The sequence below is a fragment of the Suricata suricatta genome, chromosome 4 (assembly GCF_006229205.1).
Source record: "Suricata suricatta isolate VVHF042 chromosome 4, meerkat_22Aug2017_6uvM2_HiC, whole genome shotgun sequence".
Classification (NCBI taxonomy): Eukaryota; Metazoa; Chordata; class Mammalia; order Carnivora; family Herpestidae; genus Suricata; species Suricata suricatta.
Genome location: NC_043703.1, coordinates 99,895,588 through 99,902,487, shown reverse-complemented (window position 1 = coordinate 99,902,487; position 6,900 = coordinate 99,895,588). Strand labels below are relative to the sequence as shown.

General features: G+C 37.6%; 1 non-coding gene across 1 annotated transcript; it reads right to left on the bottom strand.

Annotated features, from left to right (window-relative positions):
- Positions 1–372: 372 nt before the first annotated feature.
- LOC115290953 lies at positions 373–479 on the bottom strand. Its single transcript, XR_003908324.1, has one exon. It is a non-coding gene; the product is annotated as a U6 spliceosomal RNA (small nuclear RNA).
- Positions 480–6,900: the final 6,421 nt, after the last annotated feature.

Genomic DNA, 6,900 nt, shown 5'->3' with positions numbered 1-6,900 from the left:
CCCTCACAGCATGAATCCAAATAACCAACAAAACATCCTAATACCAACAAATATTTTTTTTGCATGGCAACACTAGTAATTAACTGCAAATTTGCTTTTTCAAAAAAAAAAAAAATCTTCATTGCACAATAGATCGGTAGTTGCCAGACTGATTTCACACACGAGGAAAATTACCAAAATTTTGGGGAGAAATGACATAGATCCATCAAATATTTTCTCTTGCCAAATAAAGATACTACAAGGGGGAAAATATCCCCTAGAATCTGTTGTCAGAATTATTTCATGAAAGAATGTTTTTGTATTAATATATAAGTTAATCAATATGATTTGCTGATTTAGTTTTCTTGTTTGTCTGCTTATATCCTACTTTTTCTGTCCAGGTTTCATACCAAGCTTTTGTGTGTAATCCTTGTGCAGGGGCCATGCAAACTTTCTCTGGATCTTTCTGATTTTAGCAGATGTGCTGCCGCAGTGAACACCACATCGGGCTCTGTGCTGGCAGCTTGGAGTCTGCTTGGGATTCTCGTGCATGTGCTCGGTCTCTCTCATTGCCCTTCCCCTACTCACAGTGTCTCTTTCTCAAAATGAACTTTTATAAAAGACATCTTTAAAAATAAAATAAATTACATCTTTCAGTACTTTCACTGAAGATGAATGATTAAAACCCTGGAATCTGAAGCAGAATGCCTGTGCTTGGATCCCAATTTGGCTGCTTACTAGCTATGGACCTTGGGCACATTACTTAGCTTTCCTGTATCTTAGTTACATCATCTCTAATATAGTATTATTAATAGGGTCCACCTTAAGGCTGTTGTAACAATTAAGAGTTAAAATATACAATGCACTTATAACAGTGCCTTGTAAAGTTGTATTATATAAGTACTTGCTATTATTGCCAATTTGTGTATGTCTGACTGTTCATATTTTCTCCCTATTCTTGAATTACAGTTCAGTTAAGCATGGAATTCAATGTTGAGCAGTATTGTCTCCCAGCATTTTCAAGATATTACTCCATATTCTTCTTGCCTCTCGCATTGTGGATGAGAAGTTTGTTTTTTCTTATGGGTAACAATCACTTTTCTCTCTGATTTGCTTTTAAAGCTTTTCTCTGTACATTTGATATTCTGTGGTTTTATCATTCTGTGTCCATGTGTGGATTTAATTTTATATTTTTCTAGCTCAAACTTAATTTTGCCTCTTCAAACAGAAGATTCACATCTTAAATTGTAGAAAATTCTCAATCATTGCATAAGTTATGATTCGATTCTGTAGCATGTGACCTTAAAAAACAACTCTGGAGAGAAAAGGAGAAAAGAAGGGGGAAAAAAAAAGGAAAAAAAACCCCAGCAGCTCTCCAGTGCGGATGGACGTGGTTTGGTGTAGGTAGGTCAGGTTTTCAGGGGCTGCTCTCCAAGGCCCTGCCTTGGTGGTTGCAGGGAGAAGAATGGCAGCGCCCCAAGCCCTTCTCAGACCATGGGTTGCAAGCCACTCTTCTGAGTCCCATCTCCCTGTGCCACAGGTGGGCCAAGTTGTATTTTCCAAGTCCTGCCTCATTTCCAAATCTAGTCCATGCACTTTAATGCTACCGCCCAAGATGAGATGTACTCCTGCAGGCAGCGGCTTCCTAGCCAGGATTGAGTACGGGGAGTCAGGGAGCTGTTTCTCCCTGGCTCTGCTTTGGGCTGGGGCTCCCTCCCCTCAGAGCCTCTGGCCCTGGCCTGGTTTTATTTCCACAGTTTGCACCTATGAGGCTGTCATCTTTGTGGACTCTGTGTGCTTCCTCCACTCTTGCAGATCAGAGTATTGTGGCTTCAGTCCTTCTCAGTTTGATAGTTGCGGGTGGGCGGAGATTACAGAGCTCCCTACTTCTCCGCCATCCTGCCCTTCCCTCCAAAAACAACTCTAAATCAAAGGGGTTCATACAAGATGGGAGTTTATTTCTTTTTCACACAGATTAGGCTGTCCAGGTGATATCTGATGGTGTCAGGGGCTCAGGGACCCTTTTATTTTTTTCTACCATTTATTCTCAGAAACAAGATTCTCTAATCAAACTTAATACCATCAGCATTTCAGCTACTAGGAAGGAAAAAGTGAAAAATCCTACCTCCTCTCTTTAAGGACATTTCTGGAAGTTGTACATGCTGTTTTGGCTGTATCCCAGAACACCGTCATATGGCTAATGCAGATATGGGGGAAACTGGGGAACATTATCTTCATACTGGGCAATTAAGTTCTCAGCTAAAAATGGGTGATTCTTTGAAAAAGGTGGAGGGGCAGATTGGTTATTGGGAACAGGTAGCCTCTATGATAGCCATTTTTATTGCAGATTTCTCTCATATTCTCTCTATTGTGTCCTTCTGGAACACTTAGTAATGTTCTGTTCTCTGTGCCTTTTTTTTTTAATATTTCTTTTTATCCTTTTGTGTTTCATTCTGTAAGATTTCTTTAACTCTCTTCCAACTTTCTTTTAAACTATGTTTAGTCTACTTAGTTGTTTTTTTATTTTTTATTTTATCCTGAGTTAAGTGTTTTTTAAAAAATTGATTTATATTTTTTATCTTTAGAATTTTTATAGCTTTTTCCCCCTGAAGTATGCCTCTTATTTTTTGGGCTGTTCTGGTTTTTCCGTATAGTGTTTATTCTTTTATGTCCTGAATCATTTAAGCTTAGTTATTTTGTAGTCTCTTTGCTCTCTTGTCCATAATCCTTGAGGCATGAACTCTGCTAACTCCCTCCCCTGGAAGAAGGGTACATGTTTCCCATCTCCTCTTAGGTATTGCTTTCCATCCTATCCTGTCTCCTGTACCCAGGATTGTAAAGTGTGACGATGAGGCAGTATTATATTTGTCTCTTGTCTAAACTCAGTCCTTCACATTTCTCTGGTTCTTCTGGTTCTTTGGTTCTCAGCTTTTCTGTTGCAACCTTGGTTTGCATTTTCTGCACTACTACTCATGAATACACGCTTGGCTCCCATTTTGTGCACAGCTTCGTTTGGGAGGTGTGTTGTCTGGGTGGTAATTAGTTTGTTTCACCCCCTACCTTGCAGTCTAATGAGAGATTGATTCTAGAATCCTTTTCACAGAAGCAAAACTCTTCTGGAATCCTGGCTCTATGCTCAGCTTCAGTTCTCTTGCACCTGGGGCCTTAATCCCCATTGCAGCTCCTAAGCTCAGCTTCTGATTCCACTTCTCCAGTGGTCTCTGTAAGCTTACCTCTTGATCACCACTTTTTAGCGCTCTCTTTTTTTTTCTGGCACCTGAGGATTTCTATGTCTTGTTTTAGTGTTTAGTTGTGCACCTCAAAGGTTTTTATCATATTTCATCAAGGCTTTGTCTGTGGAGGAATGATAGGGGCTTCCTGCATCAACCTAGTCCATCATAGTGATAAGAAGAATAGTAAAGAACATTACATTTTTTTAACACTTATTTTATTTTTGAGAGAAAGAGAGCATGAGCAGGGTAGGGGCAGAGGGAGAATCCAAAGCAGACTCTAGGCTCTGAGCTGTCAGCACAGAGCCCGATGCAGGGGGCTCGAATGCAGGGGACTGTGAGATCATGACCTGAGCCAAAGGCAGACACTTAACTGACTGAGCCACCCAGGTGCCCCTAATAAAGAGCATTTTAAAGCCCCAAAAGCAATAAAGTGACAATCTTTTAACAAAGGTTTTGAAATCTTTGCTTTGATACTCATTACACTGTCCTTGTTTTTTCCATTTGTAATGGGCTAGTGCTGCTCTGTGCATTGACATTGAGGATGAACGGACAGATCCCTGGGAGACTAAGGTTCTGGCCCTGGCTTTGCTGCTTGTTAACTTCAAACTGGGGAGGGCAGGGGAGCTCCTTCAGTTCTCTGAGCCTATTATTAGCTGTAAGATTGATATAGTATTATTATTTGCCCTGTTTTGTAAGATTATTATAAAGATCCAATGAGATAATAGACTGGAAAGTGCTTTAAACCTTAAAACACATATATGTGGTATTATTAATTAATAGCATTGTTAAGGACTGAAAGCCATTAGCACATTTGCTAAGATCTTTTAAAGATATTAAATTTTATAAAGAACCATGGTTTTTTTTGTTTGGCTTTCTTTGGTAAATAGAAAAAAAGCATCCTCAATCCTGGTAAAAGCTATAATTCCATGAAAATACCTAATAAAGGAACTACTTCAAGCATTTAAATATCCTTGTGAAATTTAAGAACACTCTTTGTACCAACAGGCAGTTATAACTTAAATAGATTATGGAATTCATTGTGGAGAGACATACCCTAGCAGTTAAAAAAAAAAAAAGGAAAAGAAAAACAATTGAACCTGGGAATCATCAACGTGTTTTGTTATGTGTTTTCTCAAGCAGTGGATACTAAAACGTCAATTACTGTTTTATAAAGAACCATAAGCTTTTTTACATGCAGAAAACATGTCTCTATATTTGAAAACATTGAGAACTACTATTAATCTAGCCTATGGTAGTCTGCTAAATGGGCTATTTGACCCCAGACCCTCCATCTCTCACTAAAACATATACCTTAAGACAGAAGGACTCTGTCAATCCTCAGTGATGTCTGCCAGTCAATTTTGAGGTCTATTCAGAGAATTTATAATTGCCTAATGGTTAAAGTACTAGTTTGCAAATGATTTACTTAAAAGAAAATCAGAGACTGATTCAAAATGGCAGACTAATTATACACATCTACTACTTACTGCTCACTAGATCTCATAAGTATATGTAAATAGATACTGATAAGAAAATATAGTCTAATACCATTGGAAACCAGGGATACCTATTATCAGAAGAAATATGTTGTTATTAAATTCTGAAAGATATTACCATAGAACAAATGTTTGGAGGAACAAAATAAATGAAAGAAAAACCCAACACATGTGAAGAGATGACTGCTGTTGAGGTAGGTTGAATAGAACCTCTTAGAGGCATTGGATATTAAGAAGTGGAAAGTTACCCTCACATAAATCATCCTTAGATCCTGTGTCACTACATATCCCAACCCTGTCCCAAAGTCAGGCTGTAGTAGACAGAAACAGTGTACACTGACAGAGATCTGGAAGTCACATAATCAAAGAAGAGTATACAACCCAAATCACCAAACATTTGAGAAAAAAACGATATGAAGAAGGTGAGGCATCATGCTCAACAAATAAAAATGAACAGAATTAAGAGCGCAGAAAAGAATGTTAAATTTAATTACAATATTTTAAGAGTATCATATCCATAATACAAAAAGAGTCATATGTATTCAGGAAGCATTTATAGATCTTGGAAATTAAAAAGTAAAATACTTATTAGAAGGTGTTTTTCAGTATAACAATTGACATGGCTGAAAAGCAAATAATTAGTATAAAGTTAGTGTCAAGGGATGCTTGCATTCTTAGTGGTAAAGTACCATGAGGATAATGAGAGAAAAGCTAAAGGAGAGAGAGAAGATAAATCCAAGTGTTCCATCATGCAGCTAGTAGCTGTTCCAGAAAGAGAGAAGAGAGAGAATGGAGAGAATGGAAATTCAAGAAAACACTACAGGGTAAAATTTTCCAGAGTGAAAGGAAGACAAGTATCTTCAAATTGAAAGTGTTTTAATTCTGTTACCTCTAGTTTTGAGGTTTTAACCATTCTCTTTGTTTTACTGTACACTCTTACTCAATTGGGTTTCCTTTTTTTGTGTGTGACCTTACCCTCAGTGGGGACTGTTTTTTCTGTGGTTTGTAGAAATATCTCTCCAGAAGGGTTCTGCATTTACTTTAGTCAGACAGCTCAGTGGTATCACCAGCAAGACAAATATTTATGTAAATTTGGAGTCCTATGAAACGTTCTATACGTCAGTTTATATTCCAAACTGGAATGTGACACAAACTTGACATTTTACTTTCTTACAAAGATTTTAACTATCTATAGCTGTAGGAAGAGGCAAACTTTCTTGCCTCTGCTTGGTTATATGAGTGAAGTTCTTCTAGTCTGCCTTGGACCAGTAGGCCAGTTATTTGAGGGTTGTGGCCTTATGAAGGTTTCAATCTCTGTACTTTGGAGGCCATAGCATTCCATCTCTTTTCCAATCTGGATTAAAATTCAAGTGCCTAGCCTTTAAGACCTCTCTCTCCATCTTTGCTGTCAAACCCCACCCTACTCTGGTTCTACACATATAATGAAGCTTGCATTCTTTTTGCTTCAATGCTGTGGTACACCTATACTATTAGGTGTCTGTTCATCTATTAACATAATGACATATTCTACATGTGTTGACAAAAGATCTTCAAAATATATATTGGTACACAAATAAGCAAGTTCTCTATTGTGGAACATGAGAGTTTCTCTGTTTTGTGTGCTTGGCTATATATTTGTTTGCTCATTTTATTCAGCATCTCAAGCTGTTTGTAATGAAAGGGATTCACTATTGCCCTTAATCTGCTATGTTGTAAGAACTGAAAGTCCCCAATACACAAATATAGAATAATGGCCTCTATTCATTTGCAGTCTATTAAATTATCTTGAGTGGAGGAGAAATGGATAAAGTTATACCTGTAGTTTTACCAACACTGCATATACCAGTGTGAAGCTGATATATTGCCATGGAAATATGCTGGGCATATACTCTTTTGGCACAGATACTCCACCTACTTCCACTTGTGTACAACAGAACATAGCTTCAGATAGACACATTCTGGCACACCAAATGTGCCAAATACAAGAGCTGGTAGAATTAACTACGCCAAACTCATCTAAAAAGCAAAAATTGAGTTAGTGGTAGAAATGTTCTAAGTAAAATAGGAAACAACTTAGGAAATCTTTTTATACTCTATAAAAGGTACACGCATACCAGGAGAAATGTTTTTAGATTTTTCACACTCTTAACTGTGTACAGAAGGACTAAACGTTTTAGAATAAAGAGGAAAAT